At 41.7% G+C, this 20,625-nt stretch overlaps 1 long non-coding RNA gene across 1 annotated transcript in view; it reads right to left on the bottom strand.

Moving 5' to 3' along the window:
* Positions 1 to 20,625, bottom strand: part of LOC126047875 (uncharacterized) — a 56,644-nt gene that overhangs the window by 12,783 nt on the left and 23,236 nt on the right. The gene's annotated exons all lie outside the window — the stretch shown is intronic.

The raw sequence follows: 20,625 nt of genomic DNA, 5'->3' as shown, positions 1-20,625 counted from the left end.
AACAGAAATTGCCTTTTTGTTCTGTTGGGATAGCACCTGAGTTCTGTCAACAGTGTTAGTACAAATGCTGTTAGTGTAAACGCTAACAACCACAACATTGTCGCTTGGTTTTGATTTCTTGGACCATGCTTTAAATTCTGGTTAAATTGTGTCTCAAAGTTTAGAGGAACAATCTTGTGACTATGACTTCAGCTATTTTCATTATCGTAAAGAGTAGTGAACATTTTGGATTATGCTACTTCAAAAGACCAAAAGTAGCAAGGTAGTCTCAAGAACTAATTAGTGGCAAGAACTGGAGAGGATAGCTTAGGTAGGGATGCGCGGTATTTTTGCTCATCTTTATTGCTACACTACTAAAATAATTATTCCAGCACAAATCACATGCAACCAAAAGTTATCCCACTGGGATGTAGACAAATAATTCCTCTGAAGTGCATTTACACCGCTTCCACATCCATTGCAAAGCAAATGCAAGACCTTAAGCTAAAATGTTTGAAACACAAGCTAGTAAGAATTTAGCTGTGCCTCTATGCATTGATTTCTTTACATTTTTTTTATTTTGGGTAATTTGATACTTTGAGACTTGTAGCAGTTGCATTGGAAGATACTCACAACAAGGATCAAATCTATTATGTTTCACTGCCAAATACTGGCGACACGCTGAGAAATATGTAATTACATTTACTATGTGATAATCCCTTTAGATGCTGTATCTATGGTGATATCCTTTTTAATAAAGTCGTGACAAGGGAAGAAACCTATTATGTGAATGAGAAGCCTACAGGAAAATGATGAAATGCACTGCCCCAGCATTCACCCTCATGTCCTTATTATGCAGCTTATCGAGGAATAATCGCACCTGGGGCTGAAGGGATTGCTGTGTGGCTCTCGGCCACGGCTCACTGCTAACCTAGGTCCTGGCTCAGTTCTCTTTAAAGTGGACGACAGTAAAACTCCTCTGCATGTCATTTAGAGCAGGTCCAGGCCCCTTAAGTTCACCAAAACCAGAAATGAGAGTAAAGAGAGGTTAGACGCACTGTTTGCTCCTCACGAACATCGGGCTTGAAAGAAGTGAGAAGGAGCAACAATAAAAGCGAACTGGTCAAGCTTCAAACTGGCAGAGATCTGTGAAAAGTTTTGCTGAAACAATGGGATGGATCTGCTACTGCCAGAAACAAGCACAGACAGAAGCATGGAGCTGAGTATATGCAGAAATAGCTATTACTGCTGTTATGGAATTAGGTTATATTAAGAATTGGGTCCTTCCAGCCCTTACTGGGGCTCTTCCACTCAGTTACTCCAGCACGTGAATAACAGATGTATTTGCCAAGAAATCATTGAAACTTCAGAGCTGGCTTTGGTAACTAGTGCAAGTGTGATAGAAAGAGAATTGCAGAAGGATTAAATTTAATGTTAATGACAGTTTGACACATAGCTCCACATTTGGGAGGGGAGAAATCAAGTACACCAAGCTGTGCTTGGTGACATCAGAGAAAGGGGGTGAAATACAGAGCGCTACATCTGTACAGAGTGTAGGGACAAGTATTTTGGATTCAAGCTAGTGGCTTTTAAGGTAGAAATGAGAACAGGGTCCTCTGGTTATTTTAATTGACCACAAGTTGACTATGAATTGCTGATAGGATGCAGCTATGGAAAGATATATTGGGATTCATTAACATTTCCCTGAAAAAGAATTATGAAATTTATTACAAGAGCACTCATGAGACTTCATGCAGAATATCTGTATGCTGTTCTGGTCACATGAAGATGAAAAACAGAAAAACATGTTAGCAGAGGAATACAAAGTAGACTGGAAAACAGCTTGACTTGCTTAGCCTAGGATTAAATAAGGCTCAACAGGGAGTCTGAAAGACTACCATTGCTTGAGATCAATAATAGGGAAGGAGAAGGATCATTTAAATGAAAAACAATGTCAGCCCAGTACAAAGTGATGTAAAATAGGAATAAAACTAGGCTCAAAATTAGAAAGATTCTGGATCAGTCAACTTCTTGAGATATGAAGAGCAAAATACCTCTCTACTTTCAAGGTGGTGAGGTGAGGTTACAACAGACTGGCGTTAGGCTTGGAGATCTTTGCTAGTCACATGTTCCTAAAAGGGGTAAATTAGAAAAAAATCGGAGTTAAAGAGTAATAAAAAAAATTGCATGGAAAAAAGCATTTTAAGAACGCTACATGATGGAACAGAGACAATGCAATACACTTGCCCTTGGCTTTGGCATCTCTTCATTTTAAACCCCCTAACCACAAAACTCTGCAGCTCAGTTACAAATTTGGGCATACAGTTGAGTTTATACAGTGTTGATGAAAGACAGGAATAAGCTAACTAAAAGAGTATGAAAATCACATGGGTGATAGTTTATCTGATGGACTGAACGTACAAGGTAAATTCAGACAGCAAACCACATTTTTACTGGAGTTTAATAATGTTGTTTTGAAGTAAGGCTGAAATTCTTTGTAGTTTTAGTTTCATAACACTGCCCAGCTGGAATTTCCATTTCAAGTTATGATAATAGAAAGCTTTACAGTGGTATTTTAACTGTTCATTTTGGATGGTTTTCACACAGAGAAGTTTACTTGAATACCAGATATACTGTAAACATACTGAACATCTGGTAATTAAGTATAGTGCACAGTAATCTCCATAAAGCCTGTATCTGTGGTGAAATCTTTTTAATAAATAGTTGATAATGGAATGAAGCTATTAAAAGAATTACAGCACACATGGTGAAGTACAGCAATTATTAATTCCATAGCATGAATAAAAGCTTTTAACTGTCCATTTCACCACGAATTTTTGAGACGGGACTGTTCTGAAGTGAGTGTCAGCATAGAAATATCCCATTTGCAATAGAAAAAATAGACTCCATAATTCCACTAGATCATTTTCGTAACTATTCAAATACCCAGTGAACTCTGTACAGTTGTCAAACTGCTCATACCCCACTTTGTGACAGCATAACCTCAGAAGTCTTCTTTAATCTGACCAGGACACCATTCACTTTACAACATGGGAACAGAGGGTCACTTTTACCCCCTTGTAAGAAATACAAGGAGTAGTTCACGTGCACTATTTGGTGTGTCCATTTTCACCCACAGCAGCAGCAGAGAAGTTTTCTTCTGAGCAGCATGAGAACGTGTCCAAACAAATGTAAGCACCCACCTCTCCTTGTTTAAGATTTCTTCGGAGGACTCTGAATGCAGTGGCGTTGTATAGATATGGATTCCTTTATTCTATTAACAAACTGGAGATCCCATTCTCTAAGCTCAAATCACAGACACTTCACGATATCCCAAACAAGTCATTATGCCACCAGCCCTTAAGTTGCAGGACCTGATTGCCACCTACACTTTATTTCAAGAAACACCCGTCAGAGCAAACAGTTAACAGAACATTTTGTGCATCCCCTTCTACCTATGTCTGCTTAAAAAATAATAATCCTGACTTTTTTTTTAATAGCAACTTTTTTCCCCCTTGCCTTTATCAGTGATTCTTATTCTTAAATCAAGTAATCCAAGGCTAAGTTCATCATCCCCCTTGAGCTACCAGGTTTGAAAGGTTGCATGTCTTCAGATTCATAGGGGCAGCCTGTTTATAACTACTGGGTATTTTTCAACCTCAGCTTTTCCAATGACTATTTAAGGCTGCCTGTACTTTTTCCAGGAGTGCTGGCACATTGTTTAAATCACTGGTATGACTCATTAGCTTATGCTGTATTTGAGCCAGTTAAGTTCATCTACCTTACACTCCTTTATATTTCCATTCATTTTTTTTCTTCAAGAAATCAATGTCAAGACAGCTTATGAAGCTGGTTGACAGTTGTCAAGCAAAATGTGAATTCACGCTAGCACCAAACGTCAATACCATACAGCCCGAGCTACCCACATCCGCTGTCACAGAGCCGCTTCTGCGGCACATCACCTCCCTACGTACATTCTGCTCTCAGCTGCAAATAGTTCCACTGCCGTTTTGTTTCATGTAGCTCTGGACAGGAGAGCGAATGCAACCGGTGACAGCAATATTCCGCTATTGACATTTATCAAGACGCCCCCTCACAGCTGTTCACCTCCGATGCATAGGAGATCAAACGGGAGACTCTTATTCATTTCTACTGTCAAGTTCTCTACCTACCCTATCTTTGCAATGTGTCCATAATGTAGCTTCCCATTGTAATTCATACTTTATATTCGCTCCTTCTGGCTATTAAGCCTTTGAGTCTCCCCAAGGCCTTCATGGGTGTATCTGTATGCATCTATGATTGCCAGATGTTCCTGGAGGTGGTGGCAGGGTAACAAGCAAAGACTGGATACAGACCTCCTGCTCATCTTGCCCATCTCTTCTCTGCCTCACAGGTAGTTTGCAGAGGGGCTCTTACAACATCTTGCAGAAGGCCAGGCTGAGATTCGTCTCCACGCTGCATTTACCAACTAACTCGGTAAAGAACACGGGAAGACACTTGCTACAGCTGCCACCGCTACACCTGACACATGGCAAGTTGTCTTTCTAAGCAAGTGACATCCCAGCCACAGACCAGGGCAGGGACATTCAGAAGCTTCCAGAAGTTCAGCAACGTTGTTCCTCAGGTTAATTCCTAGACCTGTCTTACCCGCCACGTGTGTATACATTCCCACGTTCAAAAAAAAAAGCATTGGTACAGCACTGCTGAGGAGCCTCAGAGCTTGTTTCAATCCTAGAACAATCAAGCAGCTTGAGCCTGTATTTTCAATGCTGACACCTCATAGAAAAGAGCTAGAATATAGGCCAAGGTTTTTATAGCAAAACATCAAAATCAAAGCATCAGCATATTTTTCAAATATACTAAATAATGACAGCTTTTGATAAATTCAGCAGGTATTCATCAAATCTGATGTAAAACAACATGGGAGCCCAAATTTACATATCTAAGTTCAAAAATATTGGTCTTGATTATCTTTGAACCTCCTTCAGTCCTTCCCCGCCTCCAGAAGAAAACCCCTTTCATGTGGTGATCCAGCCAGCTGTACAAACAAAGCACAAGTTGCCGCAAACCTTGAGTTGTTTGACAGGCGATTTATGCTGCGGAAAGCAACAGAAAAGGAGGTATTTCATGAGGACTTCGAACTTCACATTGATCTGACTGCTATTGTTAAGGAGCCAACGTATGGCGCTCCAGTCAGTTCAGTATATCCTTGCCTACGCTTGAGTACGTGTGTCTGGCAAACCATCATGGAAGCTCACAGAAAGTGGAGCAGGTGTTAAGCTCTTAAAATGAAGAAGAATTTTAGTAGCTGCACAAGAATAGTGCAACACAAAAAGTTATTTCACCACCAGCTCCAGAGCTATAATGGACTTTTTGGCACAAAAGAAGTCATAGAGGTTCTGTTCAGAGTTGTTTTTTTACTACTTGGCATGCTCTTTCTCCTTTAACTTTTAGTGGTGTTTCTCCAACAGTAAGCAAAAGAGGACAAGGCTTGAAAGAAAAGAAAAACTAAATAAATGTATTAGAATATAAATGTATTCAGGGAATATCCCAAAATATTAAGAATTGTTGGCACAAACTTCTGTTATTGATTTTTAAAGCTCAGTCATTATTCTTCCAAGCAGAAGAAATGTTCTCTTTTTCTTTTTATTTTAGAATATTCTGATGAGGAAGAGTTATCAATATCTATATACTCTGGAGTTGAAAGGACTCAGATTCAGATTTCTTACCAGAAAAATGGACACTTATTTTCTGAAAACCTGGAGAAAAAAACCAACCCCAAAAACACTGATGTTTCTATAGCCACTGACACCAAATTAAGTTTCAAGCGCCTTTAAAAAAAAAAAAAAACAAAAACAAAACCAAAACAAACACCCACACTAAAACAAAACAGGATTTGGAGTGTTGTAAGAATTGCTAAGTATATCTGAAAAATACATGCTTCCAAGTCCTTGAAATCTGAATTCTTGTCCATAAAAAGCTCCCTGTTCCCTTGAGGACTGCTTATGTGTACAGCACATGCAGTACTAGAAACTAGTAGGTGGCAAGGGAGATATTATTTTAAATTTTTTTAAATGTTTGTTTTCTATTAAAACACTTTTGAATGCCAAGACGATTAAGATCTGTCACTTGCACCAAACGATGCTTCTACCATCATACTGGATAGGACTGTGGGGGATTTTGCTTCATTTTGCTGTTTGGGTCTTTGGCCCATAGTCCACATAGTTGATATGGCAATCCAATATATTTATGTCTGGAATTGTGGGAAAAGACTTATACAATAGCACAACACAGGGTGAATTTTGATTCGTGAACTTACTAGTTCATACTTTATTGATTGGAAACCTACCTCCTGAAAACAAACAATGGAAAAAAGGTAAGACTGCAATAAGTCTTACAAAAGGGTGTCATGCAAATTACCATAGCTTGTGGCCAAATGTTGAGAAATGAATTATTAACCAATATAGTCAGTAAGGATCTTGACTAGCAAAGCTCAAAAGATCCTAGAGAAAAAAACTCAGAGTCAAAATCCCCTGTGAAGCTACCTTCTTTGAAAAGGAAAGGCAATTTTCCACTTCTGCTCTTCCCAGCAGACTCTACCAGAAAAGACAGATATATGGATTTATGCACAGTTTGGGGGATGCTCAGGTGTCTGTACCTACTCCAGTGTAAAGCTCAGTTGTGAGCCACCAGCACTCAAGTATGGTGGAACTTGTGCTTCCTGAAACACAAGTAAATAGCTCAAGAATTAGTTACAATTTTGGCTTTCTACACAAGGAATTTGTGCTGGTATGTGAACACTGGTGACCAGGACAAACCTGGTAAATGAGAATTCACAAGAATTTTCCGGGTGGTAGCTATGCAATCAAGGCATGGTCCATCCATCTACCCACAGCCCTCAGACCAGGATCTGACAGTAAAGCCACTCTGGCATTGGGGCTCCTTTAGATAAAAAAGTGCTACAGCCTACATGACATAACACACTTGTCTGCTACGCACGCTTTGCCAGTTCAAATTTGTTCCCAAAATGTTGGCACGTCAACTCAGCACTAGTTGCCAGCCCAATTACCTGTTCACCATACTCTAACGTCACACTGGGTCAGGTACCTTCTGTCCTCCTGCAGGTGTAACACTAAGCTGGCTCAAAAGCAAGAAGGAACACAACCTCCACGTTCTGCTCCCTGACTAATCTGATATAAATGTGATAAGGTGCTCACATCTGACTCAGATTCACTTTGTCCTGTGGCTTACTGTCAGGCAGAGCTGATGAAACCAGAGTGACCAGAGATACAAGTCATAAGGGACCATTACAATCAGATCAGCCAGTAACTCCCCAACATTTTGTGCCCTGAGCTCAAAATCTTTCATCTGAACTAGAGCACACCCAGCAAGCCTTTATTCTGTGATACTTTGCAGTTTGATGCTGCACTACCAAATGAACTTTTGGATAAAATAACAAAGACTGTCCTTAGCTTTTCTTCCCACACACAGCAAGGCTGCCACCTGACATGCCCAGTTTAGCAGATTTAGCATACTTAGGATATGGAGGTGGAATGTCTTAAGAAAGTAGCTTGCTTTGATCCAAACTAATTAAGTGTGCCTGTGGCTGAGCAGTTTAGATGTGTTGGCCATCTAATACTGCTTAAACTTCAAATCCTATGGATTTGCACTAATGCTAAGCCAGTCTAACTGCAGGTGCTGCCCACAGAAACTGAAGAGATGACCCTTCCCAGCATTATTCCTTTACTTCAGAGGTAGCATCCTATAGTACCACATTCTAGCTGCTGTACCATTCTTGATGTGAGAAAAAAGTCTACATACTGGACTACTAGCCTATATCTGGAAAAAAAAACCCCCACTCATTTACAGTATTCTTTTACCATGGCACTTCCATTCTGGAAGGTTTTTGAAGGCAGTTTCTTGCATAATTACTCACTAAAGCATATTGGGGAATGGAGATCTATGCTACCAGTTCTGCATTACATTGCATTGGCCTTCAAGTTGGCTTGGGCATCCCAGGTCCTAAAAGAATTTAATTTCTCTATGGATGCAGTCAATAAATGAAATCCATCACTTAAGTATTAAAACATATCTGAAAAGGACCTGAGGTAGCAGCTGCCTTCCTACAACACCCACATCTCCCTTTGAATGTCAGAGATTGCAAACTAAAAGAGCTATAACCACAGAGAACTCCAGCAGTTATGCAGGTAACCACATTGTAGGAGGCTTTTCAGGTGAAATACATTGTGCTGTAATAATGTACTTCACCATTCCTTTACAAAGACAGCTGTCATAATTGTACTTCAGTATGTCACTTTTCATATATTAAAGCTTTAACAAAGCTCCGGGATGTATGTGAATACAGAATTGCAATAGCTACCTACTAGCAGTGAACTAAGGAGAATAATGAGAGAAAAATCAGGCACTAAGCATATAGCCCTAAGTGAAAGGCTACTTCAAATAACTTTTATAAAGAGGGGGGCAATGAAGTTTATTGTATAAGAAATACAGTGATGCTACCTCTGAATCAAAAATGTTTTCTGAAGACATTAAGACAGTGAGCCAGTTTTTCATTTACTGTGAACCAGAGTTGTTTGAATGACTTATAATCACCTTTTTAACCAATTCAGGCTCTAACCTGGGAGTGATTTTTCTTTTTAGAGATGGCAAGTATTTATTGTTTGTTGATTTTCTGTAATCAGGAAGAAGCTGCATGGAGAGGAACTGCACAGATAAGCCCACATTCTTGCCTAAATGACACACTACAGTGTGGGGGGAAAAAAAGGTTTTATCTAGAAATATTTAGACACAACAGTAAAGGTGCAGGGGAGAGGTAGAATATGTGCACTTAGAAATTTGACCCCAATGGAAAGGATTTTCCTCAGTTTAAACTGAAATGCTGCCTTTTCACATAAAGATCTACTATTACGCATTTTTTTCTACTGCAATTTAGCCATGCCTCTGCATAGAAATCTCTGGTTTTGGACTACGATATTTCAACTAAACAAGTCACATGTCTCAAAGTACCATAAGCACAATTATCTTGCCTTTACCCCGTTCCTCTCCTGAGGGGCTTAGGTATTTATATAGCAATAAAATACCAACAATATTCTAAGTTCTGAACTAGGATCCTATTCTGCCACGTCCTGTGCAAAAACAGAACAAAAGGCACTCTCTTTAAAAGGCTTTTTAAAGTGTGCAAGAAGATAACCTGAAAGCTTTTAGTTTCAGCAAAATAAATTCAATCCACAGCAAATATGAAGGCATAGGGGTCAAACATGTAGATGCTGGAGATCCATAAGGAGGAGGTATCTAAGGTTACTGTATGGGCTAAGTGGGAAAGAGTCCGCCTCTGTACGGTACAAGAGACCTTCGTAAGAGGAAAAGTTGTGTAGTCTTACATCCCATGGGAAGGATCTAAATAGGTTGTAACACAGCAATGGGATAGTCCCCTCCTTTGTCAGAGGGGCAAAGTGCACATATGACATTGTTTACTTGGTCAGGCAAGTGAGGTCTCAGACTTACAAATGTGCCTCAAAAGCTTCTTTGTTTAATGCAAATAAAAAAAGTAGTTGCCTTAGGCAAGTTTGGCATCTCGACTGATAGACAAACTACAATAACAGAGCTGTACGCTATGGGTCTATCCTTATTATAAAAAAAAAGTATTCGTAAGGTCTTCCTTAGGCCAGAGCAACAATCTCCTGTCAATTAACCATGATGTTATTAAATTGACAGGGAGTTAAGGAAACCAGCTACATTGCACTGTTACCAAATTCCAGGCTGGTTAATTTTTCACGGGTCACATAGAGCAAGCTGAGAGAATGAAAGTCTGAAAGAAAAATCCTTTCCCTTCTAGAAACATTGCAAAGAATATAGAAAAGAAATAATAATAGATATTGTTTGTTCCCCTTCTAAATACACTAGCTTGTTTTCAAAATGAACACTTCACCAAAAAATACATACAAGTACATAACTTAAAAATGTCTTAAGTACACTGCCACGTCATTCAAGTCTTTTGGGGTTTTGATCACATACCTCTTAAAACTAGTGCATACTCTTTCTTGTATCTTACAATTCAAAACATCTAAAACATTAAGAGAAATCTTTCTACACTGGCTTTTTAGTGGTTTGTATGTCAAACCCAATACACCTCCCACCTCCCAATGCAATAGTACCTTAAGTCCTCAAATAAGGATTCCACCTTTGATGCTAGAATGACACCACTAACTGAAACACTTTAGTAGCTGGGTATTAAGGATCTACTTTCTTAAAGTATTAAACACATACATTTGTCCTGCTCAGCCCCAAATCACAACATACAAGTTTGGTAGTGTACAGTAGGCAGCCGAAGTATAAAAAAATACAATAAAATGAAAAAAATTAAAAAACCTAACAGCTCAGCCTGTTAGTTGCCATTTGCACTCAAAATGGGTATCATGTTGACAAAAAAACCAAGAGTACTTGAATAAAGGAGCTACTCCAGCATCCTGCATCTGAGTCTGTATTTTCATATAATTATAGCCAATTAATTGTTCCATGATACTGCCCAAAACACCTACTGATTCAGGGTCTCAGTTGCTCTAGATAGAAGCATATATGGGAGAAGAGATTATTTTTTTTTTCTCCCCCCCCCTGCCTCCCCACCTTTACTCCAAGCCCAAAGTTACACCTCTCAGGAGACACTCTCAAACATAATGAGGTCCCCTGAAGAAATTCAGCACCAAAGAAAAGATGAACTCTCCGTAAACAAAGCTCCAGTTACAGAAGCAAGTATACACTTTTGATAATTATTGTCCAGTATCCCCAACCATTTTATTCTAATGACACCTACCCAGTTTTCCTGATCCTTTTTAGAGGTGGTGCAAGGTGGATTTCTGTAACAGAATGAGGAATTAATGTGGACTGAGGAAAGTGCAAAAAGAGCAATTCCCCCGTCCCAAACCCAAACAGCAGCAACGCTCCCCTCCTTCACATCCATTTGAAGACAAGCCACTGTCTCATCCTCATTCATGCCTAACGCAGCACACCATCCGTCAACAACCCTACCTTGGTGCTCTGCACAAAGGGAACCAAGCCAACTTGTTCATGATCATGCACGGTACGTTGGCCTCACCTAAGCTTTAATGAAAGATTATACATATTATTACTGTTTCTGCATTGTGGCCACCCACTTAAAGAATCCGTCAAAAGCATCAGGTTAAAAAGGTCTGTAATCAGCACAATGAAGAACAGCAAAATACACTTGCTGATTTTTCTCTTCATCAGTATTGACAAAGTATAAAGCAACTGTTCTCCTGCAGCGAAACCTCTGGTTTATATCACCAAACTAACATTTCACGACTTGCTCATCTGTCACCAAATAGTGCAAAGTCAGTTATCACTGCCTTTGTCACATGCCTGTACAGGTGCAGAAATCCCCAATTGCATTAACTCAAGAGGCTGACCACAATAACTGTATTAGTTGCCAAGTATTAATTACAATTTGTTTGCAATCTCCCTGGCCCAGAACATTATGGAAGTTGTCACTTGCACTTCCTTTATGTCAAGAGCCTCAGGGAATTGCAGTAATAGCTGACTGCTTTCCTTTGAGTTAGGTTGGCTTTTGGTACTCTTTGTATCTGGTTTCATAACTCCATTCTTTTGTCATTATTTCACCTGTGAAACAGCCTCTCCGTCACATCCCCTTGCACCTCCTGAGCTCCTGCAGTTCAGACTCAACACCATCACATCAACAGAGACAACCTACACGAACATCTTACAAAAACACGTATCTCCGTGATCCTTTATAGATGCTCTCATTCAGCCACGGCAACCTCTCTGCAGCTCAGCTGTCGAGGCAGAGACAGCCCTGATGGGGCAACCGCACACTGCGCTGGGCTCTTCTGACAAGAGACTCGTTCAGCCCTTTCCCCCACCGTAAGTCCACAGCTGTATTTAAGCGATGTCTGGTCATTCTCTCTCTATGTCTGGTCATTCTCTCTCTATCCATTGAGGAGATGAAGGGAGCGATTGCTGGTGATCCTCCCACCCGAACTGTAACTAAGAAAAACATTGAAGATGATTAAACCCAGTCTTTTCACCTTTTCTTCAAGCATCTGTGACAGCAAGCCACAGGACTGATGGATTTGCAGCTCCGGTTTTACAGAGTTTGGCCAGGGAAAGGCATAATAGCTGCCCTGACCCACACACTCCTTTACTTGGCTAAAGCTAACAATGCGCACAGTCCTTACAAGCTTTAGCCTACTACACTATCACATATATTGCCCACAAACTGTCGAGCACACCGATAGCACTGTTACGCCCAATTAATGTCTTGCTCTGTACTCTTTGCTTGCGGGATCTTTGTCTCCTGGGTGGCCTTTCTGCTAATAATTCGAAGCGACTTTTGACAAGGGTGCACTTAAGTAGGACACACGGCTAAGCAATACAAGATGACAGGCGGTGCATTGTTGGGTGATTATCATATGCCTCAGGTAGCAGCAAGAGGCTAAAGTGCAAGTGACTTCAACCACCCAACAAGTACGGTAATCCCCCTGCCACGCACAGTTTGGAGCTGCATCCTGATGGGAACATCAGGGAAATAAATCAGCCATCTGCATTTAATGGGTATTATGGGAACAAATACAATCGTTAAAAAGTTCATTCAGAGACAATCCCTAAATCAGAGAAGATGCTGAATTATGCCTTTTGTTGTTGTTGCGCCTTTCCGCCAACTGTGAGTGTTTCTTGACAGAATTAGCAAGAAATGCTCTTTCCTGCAAGAAACAAAGAAGTCCCCATCCCATCCCTCCTAAGACACAGAACACCTCCACACCAGGGCCTGCTCTCCTTAGGAAAGCAGCTCACGAAAAACCACGAGTCCAGCCACAGCCGGACTCCCGGGGTGGACAAGCCAACAGCTGAGGGTGACCCCAGTGCAACTCCCTCACCCCTCAGGGTGCGAGGGGGCTGGGACGGTGGCAGTGCCCAGATCTGCCAGTGCTCCCAGTCCAGGTGAGGTGACGAGCTGGCCTGGGCTCCATCCAGACAGCACGGTCAGGAACAGCATGAAACGAGCCTAGAAGCAGAGCTACCTATAACAAATTTTCTAGCCAGGAAAAAGAATCAGAGGCAGGGCTAGACACAACGCTACCTGAGACACAGCTTTAGGGTCCATCCAGGAAGACCAGTCAGGAAACTGGGAGGAGCAGGAACCAGAGCAGAAGCCCAGTGAAACAGCTCAGGAGAGGACTCAAACCCCCAAGCTGAGCTTAAATAGGGCTCCTGGAGTGCTAGCTGGAGTTTGCCCAGAGGGAGGGCCCAGGTGTGGCTGTTTAGGGCAGTTAAGACCTATTAGTGCCCTTAGGGTCCAGGCACAGCCACGGAAGGTCCTCTGACATGGTGGCAGGAGGAGGTAAGGTGGAAGCAATAACCTCCTTGTACACCTCAGATCATTCATTCGTTCATTCAGGTGACCTAAGTCCCAGACCCCTGCTTGGCCCACTTAAAGGTGAAAATAACTGTTGATAACAGTTGTGAAAGGGCTTCTAAATGGGTTAGCTGAAGTAGCTCATAAAGTTGGCTTTGCTTCAAAAGAGAGATGAGCAATGGGTGCGTTAGAGCAGTATCACAGTCAGCTTCCCACACATCTGAAGACAGCGCTCTCTCGTCTACAAAGCACACCAGGGTTTTGGTTTGGGTGGGGTTTTTTTCATGGTATGAATGAGTAATTAGAAAGTGCCTGGCAGGTGCCATAAATGCCGAGGAAGCTACTGAAGTCTTTAAATAATAGTAAAAATAGCATATACTTTGAGGGGTTATTATTGAAAGAGTTGATGCCTCTATTTCTAGATGTAGAAGACTGAGTACGGGAGTCTATCACATTACCTACAGATATATTTGAAACACTGTTAGCTGAGGACGGTTAGGAGATCCCACCTACAAGGCACTGTGCTGCCATGGTATAGGGCACTATAGGACAACGCACTAAAACAACCCCACCTCAGTTCCTGAAAAGAATCCCCTGCTGCACAGAGGTTTGAAAACAGCTGCAACAATTTCCTTACTGTGAATGAATTTATAACTTTAAACCTTTTTGACTCCGTTGTGTACTGAGATTTCTTCCATTTAATTCTGACCAGTTGCCCTAGGCTCGGTTTCCTGTTTCTGTAAAGGCCAGCTCAAAGTTAACTTCTCGTATTGTCTGCTCACGCATAGGTACAGGAACTGAGCAGTCAAAAGCCTGATTCATGCATAATCATCTCAAATACAGCCAAGTCCCCCACCCTTCAGACCTGGTAGGAAACAGAGCGCTTAGCATCATCGTGGCTGCTTAGTCAAGCAAACAAGCTTGTTGCAAACAGCTGACAGACGCTGCTGGAAGCTCAATTAATTACCCACTAGGAAGGCTGTCCTGCTGAAGAGACGGTGTTAAAGTTGTTTAAAGTGTGGCCTAAGTGACCCCCCTATTGCAGAAAACCAGTATCCTGGGACAAAAGTCCAGCTAGTCTCTGCGTGGGCACCCTGCCATCTGAACAGATGGATGGGAATGTGGGCAGCCAGGAGTCCTCCGCGGATGTGTATTCAGTGTAGACACTTGGAGCGACATTAATAATGGGAATTGTCCAAATGTCCCTTCGCCCTGAGTTCCTAAATCAAGCTTTGTGTGTGAGCGTGTGCTTAGGGAATCTATGTCAATGAAGTAAGACCAACGAAGAGCGACTACAATGATCACATGTATAAAACCTGACCTCTCTGTCTCTCTCATACCTACAAACACACCTTTAGCAATGAGAGATTTTGTAGCAAAATAAAAACCTTCTCAGGAGGTAGAACTATTTTATTTTCAATTGCTGATCTTGGCTGTGTTTGCAATGAGGCATGTGCTAGTTGATGCCTGTACTATCCAGTGTTCGGGAAGGAGTGAAGAGTTTCCTACATAATCCAGGAAAACAGGAGTTCAGGGGAATGCAAAGGCTGCTCTTGATGTCCTGAGCCCTCAAATGGCACCGTGTTAAACTCTGGGAAGCTTTTTATCTTCAGGGAAGGAATGGCTTCACTCACTGCTGTGAGAGGAAAAGGGCTTTCAGTTCAAAGGAATCGCTGAAGCCCTGTAGGACTTTCCCTTGTAGTCCTGCTAATCATCTTTATTAGATTTCTGATCATTCCCCTTCCTGAAAGGGAGGTTAAAGAAATAGCTTTGATACGACTGATGGGCATCCAGGGATGCGTGGAGAAGGCAATAAGGCCTGTTAGCAGATCAGGGATGGAGGGGGCTGTGTTGCTTTTCTCCACCATGAGATTTCTTGGTGGGATCGTGCAGTGGCTGGACCTCAGTGAAGCACAAGGCTGTTCTTCCAGTGTGCTCCTACAAAGATATTCCTAGAGCTTCTTCCTCTCCGGTATTCAGGACCACGTGCAACTCTGGATCTGCACTTTGGTGAAGCAAACACATACACATACAGAAAATGAGCTTCCACCTGCATTGGGCCCCGTGGAATTTTCCAGGAAACCTGGCCAGAGTTTTGTGTTTCTAACAAAACCAAAACAGTTTTTAAATCCAGCTTCAAGCTTCATTGCAAATAATTCTCACAGGCCTCTGTAGCAGGAATAATTACTATCCTTATTTATCGGGTAGATTATACAAATCCCCTAGTAAGTAAATTGTAGGATTAAGAGGAAGGTTAATGTGCTAGATTAAACTGACACATTTATTTACTTCCTCCCAGAAGGAAAGAGTAAAGGACAGTGACCTATCATGTGTATTAATTCAACATTTAACCCTGCCTCAGCTCCAGTGATTATCTCTGCGAGTGCCAAGTCTCAGTCCAGCAGATTCCACTGCAATACTTCATACACAGAAGTTCTGCTGTCTCAAATATTTTATCCCTTCAGCTCCCAATTTTTCAGATGGTAATGCGTACTGGTTTTGGCTGGTATAGAGTTAATTTTTCTTCGTAGTAGCTGGTATGGGGCTGTGTTTTGGATTTGTGCTGAAAACTGTTGATAATGCCGAGACGTTTTCACTCCTGCTGAGCAGGGCTTACACAGAGTCAAGGGCTTTTCTGCTTCTCCCCCCACCAGCGAGGAGACTGGGGGGGCACAAGGAGTTGGGAGGGGACACAGCCAGGACAGCTGACCCCGACTGACCCAAGGGATATTCCAGACCACAGGACGTCATGCTCAGAACGCGAACCTGGGGGAAGAAGGAGGAAGGGGGGGACATTCGGGGTGTTGGCGTTTGTCCTCCCAAGTCCCCGTTAGGCGTGCTGGAGCCCTGCTGTCCTGGAGATGGCTGAACACCTGCCTGCCCATGGGAAGTGGGGAATGAATTCCTTGTTTTGCTTTGCTTACGTGCACGGCTTTTGCTTTACCTATTAAACTGTCTTTATCTCAATCCCCAAGTTTTCTCACTTTTACTCTTCTGATTCTCTCCCCCATCCCACGGGGGTGGCTTAGTTGCTGGCTGGGATTAAACCATGACCTAATGTGCTGTACTTTTGCAGTGCCTTCCCTCTAGAGTTTCAAAGGGTTCACAATGAATTAGACCTGCATTCACCCACAGAAAGCATTACTTATCCTCATTTTGCAAGTATTCACCCTAACACAGGGATTAATGCCAATTTTTTCTATGACTTGTCTGGATGAAGTGGACAATTTGTGCATGATTCAGAGTCACTGGGTTCTTTGGGAGTCCCTTAGAGTGATTTTTTTCCTATTGTAAAAGCCACAATCCAGGCTATGACAATATCCCAAACCATACATCCTTCAGAGCAGACGCCAGCTGGGTTTCCTGCTACTTTCTGATACCGACACTGGTATTGCGGTCATGTTGCCTGGGGGTTGATGCTGCAGTTGAGGACAGTAATGAAAAGGCAGATAGGGATCTTGCCTTCTGTTAGCTCTATAACATCAGCACACATATGCCTCAATAGGGGCTGGGCTGCTTTGCTTTTCAAGCGAGCATCCTTGTCTGCTTTCCTGTATTTCATTCTCCATCAGTAACCACGTTGCATCCAACAGCACTGCCTGAGCACATGTATCACCATGAGTAGCACATAATGCCCAGACTTGCCCAAGCAGATAATTTTCTGCAAATTAATGTTAGAGATTTTATGAGACTACTGAGGTGGAGACTTCTTGCGGCATGTTGTGTGTGCATCCCTGCGCTACCTCACTAGCCAGTGAAAGGAGGAGAGAGAAGCAGATACCAAATGGAGAAGCAACTTTCCTACAATCACAAGCAAGGGATGTGGCAGGAGCAGGACTATGGTCTCCAGAAAACTAACCTCCCATGCCTAAACTCCTAGTCTTAGTGTTGTGAGCTCCTCAAGAGTGGGATGTGGTAACGCACTGAAATAGGCAACACCGTCTGACACAGACACGTATTTCCTCACCCCAACATTAGTGCTGTGCCTTCACCGCTCTGGTGACCCTTCTAGGGCAACTTGGAAAAGCCATCTAGGTGCAAATGCCACCTAGGTTTGCACAGCACGTTAGGAGCAGGGCTGGGATTTACCTCAAACCCAGTGACATGATCATCTGCCTGTTCCCCCCACCTTCAAATAAAAGTTTCGTCCCTACATGCTGGCCCCGGCAGGTTTCTATATTTATCCATTCTTATTTTAGGAGGCCTGCAGGAGAAACGTATAGATTACAGATGTGGCGCTCCTTGTTCTAGCTAAGGTTTCCAATAGGGATAGTTGTTTTGGGACAGAATCCCAGCCGACAGTCATTTGCTGTTCGCCTGCCAAAGGGGACTGCAAGCATTGCCAATGCTCTGCTTGACTTAGATTGAACAGTTCACAGCCTCTGAGGAAGGGGAGGAAAATTCCATCGTGAAATAGCTGATTTAAAGTGCTGTATCCCACAGCGACAGTAAAGAGTGTTTGCTAATACTAATGCAGCTTTCAGAAAGAGACTTTAAGTTCAGCTTTCAAAACGTGTTTCTGCTTGGGAGAGGGCCCACATTAAACCCCTCCATCAGTTCAAAACAATTCTAATTTCACAGCTGATGCCAGTTTTGCAAAACGTGACTGGTTACAGAGCGGACGAGGAGGAGGAGGAAGAGATTCTAGTAACGTATCCACCTCCTCTTCTCTACATATGGAGCAAGGAATAGCTGCGAGCGTACAGGCCTGTCTCCCAGTCATCAGTGGGATTTTGCTGGTGTCAGAAATAGATATACAAGAGGAAGATAGGAAGTGACCCTGCAAAATGTAAAACTTTATTCAGAAATTTACTTGCAAGCAAAATTTGCGTTGTTTAATATGTTGATGACTAGCACATGTTCAAAACTCCTCTCTATCAATACGCAATTTTTGCAAATACAATATGTAGAGATGCTCGAAAAAAAAAGCAAAAGCAAAGAACCAGAATGACAGTATCTATCAGAGACCCTGATAAAGATCATTTTCAAGATCAAAAACTTCTTTCCATAGAAGGATGCTAAAAAAGGAAATCATTCTATCCAGAGTTTTTGATCCTACAGAACGATCTTAGTTTGCAGGGGTTAATAGTCACAGCATTTCTATGTGTTTACATCTGATAACTCCCAGTAGAGATAAACATATTTAGTGCTTGAATGTAAGTTAACAGTGGACATCTTAAACATATTACAAGAGATTCATCAGAAAGGACATTAAAGACTATTATTAGCCCCAGCTGCAAATATCCATCACGAAGGAATGGCTCTATGTGAGTTAATTGCCTTCAAAATGGTAGGCCTTATTTAAAACCCTTTTCAGTGGATGTCTTTCCACTGATTTCAGCAGCCTTTGGGTCAAGCCTTCTTTTATTAGAAAGACATTTAATTTAATAGTGAGAGGAAGGACTGAAAAGCCAGACACCAATATTTCCTTTGCCTTCTCCTGACAGACAAGGTTAGTCAGTGTAATCAGCAATTGAGATTTGGAACACCTTAACCAATGTAACCTGGACATCAGCTGCAGGAAAAACGTCTTTGGTAAAAGATCAAACTAAATGGGTCAGAACTTCAGATGGAGTTTCATATTCCAGTTTCCACTAAAACCAGCTGAAAAATTTCTACATACTTTAACTAGCACTGGTACTAGCTGTTCCTTCTCTGTTAAAAGCAATGGAAATTTTGCTACTGACTTCAATTAGGGGAGAACTAAAGCTGTGTGACTTGGTATAATTATACAGATAGACGTTTCAAAAGGAAACAAGGATCAGATAGCTACATGAGTTACATCTGGCTTTGAAAGAGCAACCCTATGTGAAGTGGAGGAGGATTATGAGTATTACAGGTTTTTTTGATACAGAACTCCCAAGTGTATGCCTAATTTAGCACTCTAACTTCCCTATGATTGTTAGACTGATATCAATGAAGAGAAATCAATTTTTTCCTAGTGATAAGCTAATAGATACAAGAAATATGATGTCTAATAGACACAATGTGGAAAGGCCACAAAAGCTACATCAAATATTGATACTTTTTTTTTTTTTTTTTTTTTTTTTTACTAACAAGATGTGGCCAGTCAGCTATTACATTAGTCAGCTTACCTCTATATTGCATCCTTCCATAGTATGACTTAAGTAAGTAAATTTAAATTTCCCAGTATCCCCAAAAGCAGGAAAATCAAATGATAGATTAGGCCCAAGTGGCCTACCAATTTATGCTTGAACACATGGCCACACCAAAACCAGAGAATCACGGTAGCAAGAGTCATCAGCAGCCTGTCAGAGAAGAATTTTGCAGGAGAGGAGATCTGTGATCAAAGGCTGCAGAATTCATCCCCCCCTCCAGCGATGCAGCACAGCCGGGTCAGACCACATCCCTCCAGAAACTGGAGGGTCAGGAGCTGGGAAAAAGAGGCAAGTCTGTCCATATTGAATGGGAAAAAAACCCAAAAGAACGGCCTGTACAAAACTGTGTTTAAATAAGTAGGAAAGACGGCCAGGTGGCTTATGAGATGGATGATATTTTAACTTTAGGCTCATCTTTCAAATTCAGCTTGGGCTGTTAGTGATTGAAACTTGTTCTGAGGTGTTTATCTTTTACATTTAGGCTACTTCTTAATAACTAAGTGGCCACCCCAGAGGGTCAGTGCTGCCTTTTATCAGTACAACAGTCTCAAAATGGGAATAGTGGCAAATATTTTCAGAAGATACCAGCCTGTCTGGGATACCCTAATTACACTGAATAGCCCAGAAGCTCCCACTAAGTTCAAAAGTAATGCTTCATGCCAGGTAAGGGGAGGAACTTGGCCCTTGCTTTTCTGGGTTAACAGGCTGAGTAATTCACAATTTCAGTCTGTCGTTCATAACTAGTACAGAAGGTTTATCTGGAAGGAAGGATGGAAATGCTGTCTGCCATTGACTGCAAGTAGCACAAATGGACACATCTAACTGGCACGTTATCACCCTACAGTACTTTCTAGGTCTGGCGTATGCGCTTTCATATCTTATGACAGTTTGGGGCTCATGTTTCATATTCTTGTAAAATATCAAGTTACATTAGATCAGTAGTCCCATGTACTACAGTAAAAGGCACCGCCACTAAATGAATACGGTATAGAAACATTTTTAGTTGTTCTTTTTTCCCTGGAACCACTGCCTGGCTCTTAGCTTTCTAAAAAATAATCTGTGTTGAGACACTGTAAGGTGGAAAGGAGAGTAAGAACAACAGTTATGCAAAAATGTTAA

The sequence above is a fragment of the Accipiter gentilis genome, chromosome 18, assembly GCF_929443795.1.
Source record: "Accipiter gentilis chromosome 18, bAccGen1.1, whole genome shotgun sequence".
In the NCBI taxonomy this organism is placed as follows: domain Eukaryota; kingdom Metazoa; phylum Chordata; class Aves; order Accipitriformes; family Accipitridae; genus Astur; species Astur gentilis.
Note: the sequence above shows the minus strand (reverse complement) of the source record. Positions and strands in the feature narration are given on the sequence as shown.